Genomic DNA, 12,253 nt, shown 5'->3' on the forward strand with positions numbered 1-12,253 from the left:
AAACCCCCTAAAATTTAATCTTAAGTAAAAAAATTTGAATCTGAAATAAATTACAATTTTGATCTTAGAAAGTTATAGACTATAAAGTTCAGATAAAATTGGAATATTAAAGCTTTTGTAATAAGATTTTGGAATTAATTATAAAGAACTTAATAGTTTCTTTTGGGAAATAGATTTTGTTTTTGTTCTTTTACTACAAATATAGCAAAGATAAGAAATTTCATGATTTCAAAAACTGGACACTGAAGGGAATTGAAGATTTTAGGTAGAAGAAAGATTTACAACCCTATAAAAAGTTGCAAAAAGTTATAACAATAAAAATACTGAGGGAGACTTTTGAAGAATGGTATTAGAAAATAGTAGCCACAATATCAATATTGTCAGCAATGATATCTGATTCTAGGGATGGAGTATACCCAAAAGAGTTTATTGAGAAATGAAATATGTAGAACAATTTGATCTGACAAGATAGAAATGATATCAAAAATGGATTTATAATTGATAGGCCAAGAGAAAGATGGTGTATGGGTGGATGAGGTTGGAGAATAAAGGGAAGAGAAGCTGTCTAGGAAACAATCAGAAAAGAAGGGTAACTTGATTTCATTGAGAGCTGCATCAGAGTTGTGTTTGACCTCAGAGGGCCTGGGAGGGGCTCCATTTTCAGCTGCGACAGCCTCTTGCAGTTCTCTGCCAGTGAAAGTGGAGCACACAGCCTCCTTGAGCTCCGTTTTAGCTGACAGAGGGTTGCAGGGGCAGTCACGGCTGAAAACAGAGCCCGGGAGGGCCACACACATTTCTCCCGAGCTCTGATTTTGCTGGCAGAGGTACCACAGGCCAGTCCTTTACTGTTTCCAGGGGCGGCATGGGCCAGATCTAAGCACCCCATGGGCCGAATCTGTCCCATGGGCCTTGAGTTTAACACCCCTGCCCTAGTGGCATAAAAGAGAAATAAATTAAGAAACAACTCCATAATTATTCATATAGTTAAAAGTGATGGCAGAAAATTTGTGCTTTCAGACTTGCAAGATTGATGTCTCCCTTTCAGACAAACTAGATAGGAAGAACAACTAGGCGAGCTAATTATACCTTACTGTAGAATCAGAGGTTGTTAATATTTCTACCACCAATTTTAATCCCAATGATAGATTCCTCCAAATGTGCACTTTTCATAACTATTTCTGTGTACATGTTGAATAGTATAGGTGATAGGATGCAACCTTGCTGAATGCCTTTCCCAATTCTGAACCATTTTGTGTCTCCAGATTCTATTATGTTCTTACAGTGACTGTTTGATCAAAGTACAGTGATTAAATGAGCTGGATGTGGTGTGATAATATTCCCAATTCTTTCAGGCAGTTCCAGAGCTTGCCATGGTCAATACATTTGAAGGCTTTTGTGTAGTCAATAAAGTACATGTAGAGTCATGTATACATAAAAAAAAGTTTAAAAAATTGTTGTAAACACTTAAAGGTGTTTACAGCAAAAGAAATTCACGCACAGTTCTTATTTAGAGCTGAAGTGGCACAGTGGTTAAATGCAGTACTGCAGGCTACTTCAGCTGACTGCAGTTCTGCAGTTCGGCTATTCAAATCTCACTGGCTCAGGGTTGACTCAGCCTTCCATCCTTCCGAGGTGGGTAAAATGAGGACCTGGATTGTTGTTGGGGGCAATATGCTAACTCTGTAAACCGCTTAGAGAGGGCTGAAAGCCCTATGAAGCGGTATATAAGTCTAACTGCTATTGCTATTTGACATCCATTCAAGCTCATTATAGCTCTTTGGTCCCTTGGAGAAAGTATAGTCTAAATTTTTATGGGTGATTTCCCAAATGTTGTGAAGTGTGCTTAATGTAGCCCTTCACCATGAAACTGATGGAATTAGAATGGAAACCAGAGTACGACTATGAATATTTTTATTCTGGTTGGAATTTTTGCTTTTTCTTCTGGATCTAGGTCTCTTGATCCTGGATAACTGTGAATCAATTTGAAAAATTGGTTGAAGATTGGGTTAAAGAATTATTCTTCAATCGTGGATTGAAGAATTATTGCTTTTCAAAGGATATATTACTAATAATGGACTATAAGCAGACAGTGTCAAACATGTTGTGGATATAAAAGGTAATTAGATTTATTAGCCATCCTAAGAGATTTTATGTTGCGTAGTCAGTCTCCCTTTTTAAGATTGGGAAAAATATTTAAATAGCTATCCCTGAATTTAGGAGACCATCAACCCTAACACATTTTAACACACTTCCAACATTTTCCTTCTTATAGGAAAGTTCAGGAATTCCTTCTTTAAAAATCTGTCCTTGGGATGAAAGGTCAGTGAAAAATACAATCTGTATGCTGTTTTATTACTCATTTTATAAAAATACATGGCTGCATTTTATACCCCATGTATTAACTACATTTCTGGATCATTGGGATTTATTTTATGTAGTGTTATTGTTAATTAAGCAACATAATTTAAATATGACCAATTTTTATTTCATTTTTTATAAAACCCACTGCATAACGATGATTTAATTATGGTTATTCATGTTCATCTTTTGTTTTGTATGTTTTGATTTCTATTTTAAGTAAAATTCTGGTCACTTATCATAAGAAAGGTTTGACTAAGTACAGAGCACTAGCAACTTTGTTAGGCTCAATAATACATGATGAAATTTAGGAAAATCTGAAAAGAGATAATCTCTGGAAAGAAATGTTCTTCAAGGAAAAAACCTCAGAAAGTGGGGTCTAATATGATGCAGTGTTTTATTTCTCAATCTTTTTCTTTATGTAAATTATTAGATTATTATTGAAAGCATTTAAGACCACTATGAAAGCCAGAGATATTATATGGCTCCCTAACTTTTTGAGAAAAAAAATTGTTGAGATTTCCATGGTTCTTCCTGAACATCATTTTAAACTTTTCTCTCCCATCCTGTTGTCAAGCCCAAAAGTCGAAAAAGGTGCCTGGTGATTCTTCCAATCTAATATATGTATTTATTTATTAAATTATATACCATCCATATGTCACTGTTGCAGTGACTCTGGGAAGCTTATTGTTCCACACCTATAGACAGAATCTTGACCAACAGTAATAGCTATCTGCAACTAGCATATACTCTTACAAATTGGTTGCTGTCTTCCCTGTCTTTCTTTGATATATAATGTATGTACTGAGCTGCCTCTTATTCCTGAATCTGTCCTGGGAATCCAGCTTACTACATTTTGTTTACTATACTTGTCCATACTATGCATTCAGCTTATAGTACTTAGTGATGCATTAATAAGGTAGATGACCTTGATAGAAAAAAAGCAAGAATCGTTATCTAGGCAAAAGGGGTGAAACATTTAAATCCCAAGAAGCAAGAATAATATTTGGCAGCTCATCAAAAGCAAGCTCCTCTCTTAATTGTCTGGGTTATGAAAACACAGAATGGTATGGCACAATCAGATTTGTAAAACTTTGTTATTGTATTCTGTTTCAATAAACTATAATTCTAGGACATTTTGTGGAGCTGAGTTTTTGATCTAGTCTACCTGGTGGGGCTGACAAGTGAGCAGACCTATTTGGGAGTAAGAAAAGCTCCTTAAGGAGCAATTAAGTTGTGTCCTAACTTTAAGAAAATTAAATTTGTTGAGACCTTCAGAATGTAAACTTTTAATTAACAACGGAGTTTTGCTGAACAGGGCTTGTCTGTGAAAGCCACAGGGAAAAGGACTGTTTGATAAATACAAATAACTATGTTGTGGAAGCAATCAGTTATGAGAAATCAGTTTCTCAGTGATATCTAGTATGGGATGAAAAAGGTTTTTTTTAAGTGATACATTTGTGTGCAGAGATCACAATGGGGAAAGTTGTGAACAATCTTTAGCCTCCATAACACCTTTAATACTATCAAATGTCTATGAGCATTATGCAAATGCAGCAAGGATAAATTTGCATAGTGAACTTGTGTCCTATGATAGCACACATTCAGGATCACCTCAAAGCTTTTTGGTATTCAGCAGTATATGTGAATGTTCTCCCATTTAGTCCTACTACACCACTCATGAATGAATGACAACAAAAAATGCAACTGTATGGAAGCAAGTGGCTTCTCATCAAAGCTCCAATGTTCTATACATAAACTTATATAAAGAGGTTTCAGGCATGTCATTCTCCATCACATCAAGGTTCTTAATCATGATTTATCAAATGTGTAAGGTAGCCAAGATTTTTAACAAGATTGGAGAAAGAATGAAAAAAAAAGATTTCCACTTTTTCTTTCCAGTTGTCATCATAACCAGATTCACCTATAAGGGAGCTTTTCCTTGGAATTATAGGGATATGGAATTCAGCTGCATGTGTAGAAGATCTGCATTGTGTCACATGGCATTTAGTTTTGTTTTTAGCAGCACAGTACATCACATGTGAAGTGTCTGCTCACAATAATTTTATTCATATTTTAATATCCAATTAATTCCTGTCATGAAAATCCAAACCAAGCCACTCTTGAGCAGATCTCAGGGAGGAAACATGGCAAGAAGCTCTTCCTGAAGTTTCACATGCTTGCTGGCCAGCAAATTTCAGATGAATAGTCATCCTGAGCTGTATCCTTTGAGGAACATCTTAAAATTCCAACTGTACAGTAGAAATAACTCCTTTGCATCTCCAAGGCCACAATTATACTGGATTTTAAACCTGGATCTAGATTTGAATAATACTTTGTTTGTTTGTTTATATCCCACTATTATTTTTTTTAATTTTGTAAATAACTCAAGACAGTAAACTAATTTAATATTCTTTCTTCCTCCTATTTTCCCTGCAACAACAATCTTGTGAGGTGAGTTGGGCTGAAAGAGAGCTAATGGCTCAAAACCACCCAGTTGGCTTTCATATCCCATCTAAATTATAACATGTGCTCTCTTTGAAATTCCTTGGCATTTTCAAAATTTAGCAATAGCAATAGCAGTTAGACTTATTTACTGCTTCATAGGGCTTTCAGCCCTCTCTAAGCGGTTTACAGAATCAGCATATCGCCCCCACAGTCTGGGTCCTCATTTCACCCACCTCGGAAGGATGGAAGGCTGAGTCAACCTTGAGCCGGTGAGATTAGAACCGCTGAACTGCATATAACAGTCAGCTGAAGTGGCCTGCAGTACTGCACCCTAACCACTGCGCCACCTCGGTTTACTGTGTATGCAGTTTTCTGAAGAAGTATCCTAAGGCATCTTCTTGCTTTGTTTTCAAGTTTTTAATAATGTTTTTAAATACTGTCAAAATTGTTGTTTTCTGTGCTACAGTATCATTTTTGTATCAGATAAACAAAACTTTAAATTTTTATTTAATTTGTCTTAAATATATAATTATTAAATTTATCTTATGTATGTTTGTATGTACTTATATGAATTTTATTCGCTAATATTTTGTATTACTTAATAATATCAGCATCAAAACATGATGCACACATCTTTGCCAGGGAATTATAACACATGGCAGAAAGACAAACATTTTAAAAGAAGATAAATGTCAGAAAAAATCCATAAGCACATTGCTCATAAAATTTATAGACAAATTGGAAACAATTTGTATTTAATTGCTCTCAGCTGGATTTTTACTTGTAAATGGCTTTGTGTTAGATTTGTACCATGGCTTTGTAGAGGCTCTCTGCTTGACAAGTGGCTATATCGTTTTCACTTTTTACTACTGGGTACAATGGCTTACAAAAGTTGCAAAGTATATTTTTCTCTTGGTTGCAAGGCATGAAGAGAAAGTTTGCCTTATATTTATATATTAATTCATGTCCTTGCAGGTGGTTAAATTTATATTTTATCTCTGCCAAATAAGATACTCTTATTTGTTTATCTACACTCTAAACCTTGCTAACTTTTGAAAGTTTGCACAACACAGTCTATCCATACACTGCTTCTAATTCTTTGGGATTACAATTTCCATCGATTTCAGTAAGTATATGTGTGTGCGCGCGCAGACGCACAGATATACCCATATATGTATGTGTATGCATCTCTCTCCCTCTCTCTCCCACTCTCCCCCCTCCTCTCTCAATTTTACAGTTAGTGGATATTCAATACAGATAGTCCTCGACTTACAATCACAATTGGGACCAAAACCTTTGTCCCTAAGTGATGCAGTCATTAATTAAACCATTTGGGCGTTAAGCAAGTCCAGCTTTCCCCATTGACTTTGCTTGTCAGAAGCTGTCTAGGAAGGTTGTAAATGACAATCATATGAACCCCAGTACTGAAAACTGTCATAAATACATGCCAACTGCCAAGTAGCTGAACCACAATCAATACAATACAATAGCAGAGTTGGAAGGGACCTTGGAGGTCTTGTAGTCCAATCCCCTGCCTAGGTAGGAAACCCTATACCGTTTCAGACAGATGGCTATCAAACATCTTCTTAAAGACTTCTGGCGTTGGGGCATTCACAACTTCTGGAGGCAAGCTGTTCCACTGATTAATTGTTCTAACTGTCAGGAAATTTCTCCTCAGTTCTAAGTTGCTTCTCTTCTTGATTAGTTTCCACCCATTGCTTTATGTTCTACCCTCAGGTGCCTTGGAGAATAGGTTGATTCTCTCTTCTTTGTGGCAACCCCTGAGATATTGGAACACTATCATGTCTCCCCTAGTCCTTCTTTCTATTAAACTAGACATACCCAGTTCCTGCAACCGTTCTTCATATGTTTTAGTTTCCAGTCCCCTAATCATCTTTGTTGCTCTTCTCTGCACTCTTTCCAGAGTCTCCACATCTTTTCTACATTGTGGCAACCAGAATTGAATGCAATATTCCAAGTGTGGCCTTACCAAGGCATTATAAAGTGATATTAACACTTCACGTGATCTTGATTCTATCCCTCTATTTATGCAGCCTAGAACTGTGTTGGCTTTTTTGGCAGCTGCTGCACACTGCTGGCTCATATTTAAATGGTTTTCCACTAGGACTCCAGGATCCCTTTCACAGTTACTACTACTGAACAAGGTACCACCTATACTGTACCTGTGCATTTCGTTTTTGTTGCCTAAATGTAGAATCTTATTCTTTTCACCATTGAATTTCATTTTATTAGATAGTGCCTTCTTATCTTGAGCCTATCTTCTGGAGTGTTGGCTATTCCTGCCAGCTTGGTATCATCTGAAAATTTGATGAGTTCCCCATTTATTCCCTTATCCAAATCATTGATGAAGATGTTGAAGAGTACTGGGCCTAAAACAGAGCCTTGGGGTACTCCGCTGCATACTTTCCTCCATGTAGATGCAGTTCCATTGAGGACTACACATTGAGTGCAGTTGGTCAGCCAGTTACGAATCCATCTGGTGGTGATGTTGTCTAACCCACATTCTTCTACTTTATCTAGTAGTAGGTTATAGTCTACCTTATCAAATGCCTTACTGAAGTCCAAGTAAACTATATCGACAACATTCCTCTGGTCCACTAATTTTGCCACATTATCAAAGAATGCAATAAGATTAGTCTGGCATGATCTGTTTTTGATAAACCCATGTTGGCTTTGGCTATTGCTTTGTTTGCTTCTAGGTGTTCGCTAATTCGTTGCTTGGTTATTTTTTCCAGAATCTTTCCTGGTATTGAGGTTAGGCTGATAGGTCTGTAGCTTCCTGGATCTATTTTTTTCCCCTTTTTTGAAGATGAGAACCACATCAGCTCTTTTCCAGTCCTCTGGTAGTTCCCTGATGTTCCAGGATCTCTGAAAGATATAATTCACTGGTTCTGAGATCTCGTCTGCCAGTTCCTTCAGAACCCTGAGGTGTAATCCATCCAGTCTTGGTGATTTGAACTCATCTAGGGTATAGACAGGTGCTCACTTACTGTTTTCTTCCCTATTTCAATTTGTGTTCCTAATCTGATTTTTGTGATGCTGTTTTTGATAGGTTGTACTATTTTACCCCTTTGTGTAAAGGCAGATGCAAAACATGAGTTAAATAGTTCTGCTTTCTCCCTGTTGCTTGTCACCTTCTTGCCACTTTCTCCCAGCAATGGACAAATTATTTCCTTAACCTTTTTCTTGTTTTTAACATGTTGTAAGAAGCTTTTTTTTTTTGTTAATTTTTACTTTTGTGGCAAGTCTTTCTTCATTGTGAGCCTTAACTTTCTTCACTTCTGCTTTACAGGCTCGGGTTATTTGCTGATATTCTGCCTTAGTTATGTCCCCCTCTTTCTACTTTTTATACTTATCCTTTTTGTCTTTCAATTTGTCAGAGAGTTCTTTATGCAGCCATGCTGATTTCTTTTGGGAGCTGTTATTTTTCTTCTTCATTGGTATTGTGCTAGACTGGACTTTTGTAATCTCATTTTTCAAAATTTCCCAAGCTTCTTGAGCTGTTTCCCCCTTGAGGACTCTCATCCATGCAATTTTTTCCCAAGCTCTCTCTAAGTTTATTGAAATTAGCTCTTTTAAAGTCCAAGACTTTACTTTAACTTTGTTCTACTACTTGTGTTTGCATGATGTTGAATTCCAATATTGCATGGTCACTTGCCCCCAGGGTTCCTGTGACTTCAATACCTTCTATCATTTCCTCTCTGTTAGTGAGAATTAAGTCCAATATGGCTGATCCCCTTGTTCCCTTCTCTACTTTTTGGGAAACAAAGTTGTCTGCTAGGTTTGTTAGGAACTTGTTGGATCTTCCACTTGATGCAGAGTTTCTTTCCCAGTTGATGTCAGGGTAGTTAAAATATCCCATTACTATTGTGGTGTGCTTCCTACATACCTTAGTTAGTTGACTAGCAAAAAGTTCATCTGCTTGGTTGGTGGCCTGTGATATAGACATATGGCAATGTCATTTCCCCCCCAACCTTTAATATTGACCCAAATGCATTCAAGATAGTTCTTATCATTGTTGTGCTCTATTTCTGTAGAAATGTAGTTATTTCTTATATATAGTGCAACTCCACCTCCTCTTTTATTTGGTCTATTTCTTTTAAATAATTTAAATCCTTCTAGCTGTATGTTCCATTTGTCGGTTTCATCTCACAAGTTTCTATAATGGCAATAATATCATATCTGCCCTTTTTTACTTGAATTTCTAATTCACCCTGTTTATTCCTCATACTCTGTGCATTGGTGTATAGACATTTGAGCCCATTTTTATTGATCCTGTGTTTACTATCTACATAATCTGTGTTATGCCTGACTGCCCCTATTTTCTTGCCACTTGTATGATTCATGCATGTGGTATGGCAATCACTATTAAATGCTTGGTTTTGCTTGACAGCAGGAGTGACCATGTGGATACTGTGATGGTTGTAAAGTATGAGGACTAGTCATAAGTCACTTTCTTCAGCATAATGAAGCAAATGGCTATAATATGAGAATTTGCATATATGTTTTCCCAATCTTTTAAAGATACTCCCCCCATTTTTTTGCCACCAGGGGGTTATGGCTTGATGTTTTATTTTTTCAGAGTCAGTGTGGAGAGATGCTTAAGGTGTTACACTAGGACAAAAAAGACCCCAAGAGCCATGGGGCTAGTCATTGCTTATCTCAGTCCATCTGTTCCAGAGGATTATTATCAAAATCAAAATACCCCACTTCGGTATTTTGAAGAAAAGGCAGAATATGAATCTAACAAATATTTGCATGGTTTTTAAAGAAATTACTATTCTTTATTTACTTCAAACATGGGTATACTGTTTTCAATACAAATGAGGAAAAATGAAGAAAAACAGAATTAAGTAAGGTGGAACGTGAAAAAAATAGTGCAAAGTATAGTGTCTAGAATTCTTTCCAACCTCTTAAGAATACTTCCTTTCTGTGTCATGTGATCAGGAAGTAGGGGGTGGAGCTTAAGAATGGATCAGTTAATATAGTTCTGAGCTACTGCCCAAATATTTCTCCCCAAGTAATGAATAACTATAATTCTGTAATAATTCTGTATACAATTATTATAGAACAATTATTATTGATTTAATTAATTAATAACAATTATCTTTGGAGGGAGAGTCAGTTGGGCAATGGCTCTGAACTTGCAACAAGCACAGTTATAACATTCCCAGGAAAATATAAAGAAATCAGTCAAATAATTAAAATCACTTCACACAACAGAAACCTGGCAACTTTACCTTAACACCCAAAAGCCTTTGAGAATAATTTGGTCCCAATGAACTTTTGAAAAAATCTGTAATGATGGAACATACCTTGCAATATTCCTAGGGAATATTGTTCCAGAGAACCAGATATTTCTGAATATTTTCCTCTGCAGCCCCTGGCTAGACTCAGCTCATTTTTTTTAGTTTGGTTGGTCTCTTCCACCATAGCAAATATAGGTATAGTCTGTTCTATTTTCACAGAATTATCCTGCTGATGAAGAGACAGACAGACAAAAGAATGCAGAATCCTTTACACAATTTCTTTCCAAAATTGCATTGGCCTATAAAGAATAAAAATGCAAAATAACAGCAGCAGTAAACACTTAGGGACAGTTAAAAGAGGCAAAAAAATAAAATGTCACTACTGTACTGTCAAAAGTTGTTAGAAGATATGAATTGTTTCATCTGTTGCTGAAAAGGCACCACAATAAGTGCTTTGTAAAACTTCCTAGGAAAGCATCTCCTAATTGAGCAGCAACACCAAGACTGCCATTCTACTCACAGACACTAGCTTTACTTTTGATGCTGAAGCACTTGATGACTTGGTATTTTGCAGGGTTTTTTTAGGTGGCATATAATGGTAATTGGTATTTGTCAATACTAAATGTACTGGTCTAAAGCCAATTTGGTGTAGTTGTTAAATATGCTGCACTAGAAGATGGAAGACCATGAGTACTAGTCCTGCCTTGGACATAAAGTCAGTTGGGTGATTTGGGACCACTGACTTTCTTTCAGCCCTAGAAACAAGGCAATGGCAACCTGCTTCTGAAAATGCTGCCAAGGAAGCTTCATGGCCATATTCATGTAGTCACATCAATTCTGATGTGAAGAACCATAACAAACAACCGTATGGGCAGCAGATGTGCAGTGTAAGCTATGATTTTATAGCTTTTGAGTTTCAGGAAACATTTGCATTACAAAATGCTTTACAAAGAACTCCTATATCTCTGCTACAGAGTCTGTTTATATAGTGAAAAGGTTCTTTTGGCGTATTTTAATACCATCCTGACATTTTATAAAAAAAACACTGCCTGACATTGTTTCCCCTTTCCTGCCTAGCTTATTGCATACTTAAAAATGAAGATCTGTTTTCAAGCTCAGTAATAAACCCAAATACATTTTTTAATAACTGACTAAGGTTTGGAATCCAATTTTTCAAGAGCTGCTTATTATTACAGGATGTTAAGGAAACTCTCAGAGGCCCCACTCTGTCTGTTCGGGAAATTAGGATGTGGGTAGAGCATGTCTTACAGAGCATACCTTAATATTCTTTTGTGGTTGTTCATTTCAGAGCAGTATCCAGAGAAGCCCTGATGATCTTCCAGTGATGTAGGATTCCTCAAAAGAAGTTTCTAAAAAAAAAAAAAACTTCTCTTGGACAATCTCTTGGATTGTCCAAGAGAAGTAAAGAAGTTCATGCCGTTTTCTTTAGCAACCTCAGGGAAAATGGCAACATCAGAGGAAACCAGTACTGTATCAGTTTCACTTTTAAATGGAAGTAAATTGACCACCAAGAGGCAGGCTTTCCTTCTATTTGGGACTTGCCAGACATATATAGCCAGATGTTAGTCTATGGATTTCAAACTTTTCCAGAAAATGAGCTCATGGGTCTTTATCCTATAGATGAATATGTGCAGGAGTATGTGCTTTAGGAGCTGTCTGGCTCTTGATGCTTAGTGGGTTAGGAAGAAATAAATAGAATATAATCAGAATGAATATACAGTCCACTGTCTCTTAAGCTCTCAGAGGAGAGATATGATGTTGCATTACATGTAATCATTGACTTAAAAGTCAATGATTTATTTATTGTCTGAAGTTACAACTGCACTGAAAAAACGTAATTTATAACCTGCCCTCACATTTACTACTGTCATAGCCTCTCCATTGTCTTGCGTTCAAAATTTTGGCACTTGATCACCAGCATGTATTTATAATGGCTGCAGTATTTCAGGATCACTATTTGCAACCTCCCCAGCTGATGTCTGAGAAGTAACTCAATGGGGGAAGCTAGATTTGCTTAACAACCACATGCTTAACAATTGTAGAGACTCGCTTATCAACCATGGCAAGACAGGTCATAAAATTGGGCATAACTCACTTTGCTTAATAAGAAAAATTCTAATCCCAATTGTGGCTATAAGTCAAGGACTTCCTTGTAC

At 36.6% G+C, this 12,253-nt stretch overlaps 1 long non-coding RNA gene across 2 annotated transcripts in view; it reads right to left on the minus strand.

Moving 5' to 3' along the window:
- LOC116522244 overlaps nt 1–11,594 on the minus strand; it is an 80,576-nt gene extending 68,982 nt beyond the window's left edge. Inside the window, exons 1-2 of one of the 2 annotated variants that reach the window (XR_004256955.1) lie at nt 11,355–11,594; nt 10,143–10,302 (exon numbers count right to left, since the gene is read on the minus strand). This is a non-coding gene — a long non-coding RNA (uncharacterized LOC116522244). Of the gene's footprint in view, nt 1–10,142; nt 10,306–11,354 lie in introns of both variants that reach the window. The other variant, XR_004256956.1, reaches the window with a different exon arrangement.
- Between the last annotated feature and the right edge of the window lie 659 nt (nt 11,595–12,253).

Source organism: Thamnophis elegans, chromosome Z (assembly GCF_009769535.1).
Source record: "Thamnophis elegans isolate rThaEle1 chromosome Z, rThaEle1.pri, whole genome shotgun sequence".
Taxonomy (NCBI): Eukaryota; Metazoa; Chordata; class Lepidosauria; order Squamata; family Colubridae; genus Thamnophis; species Thamnophis elegans.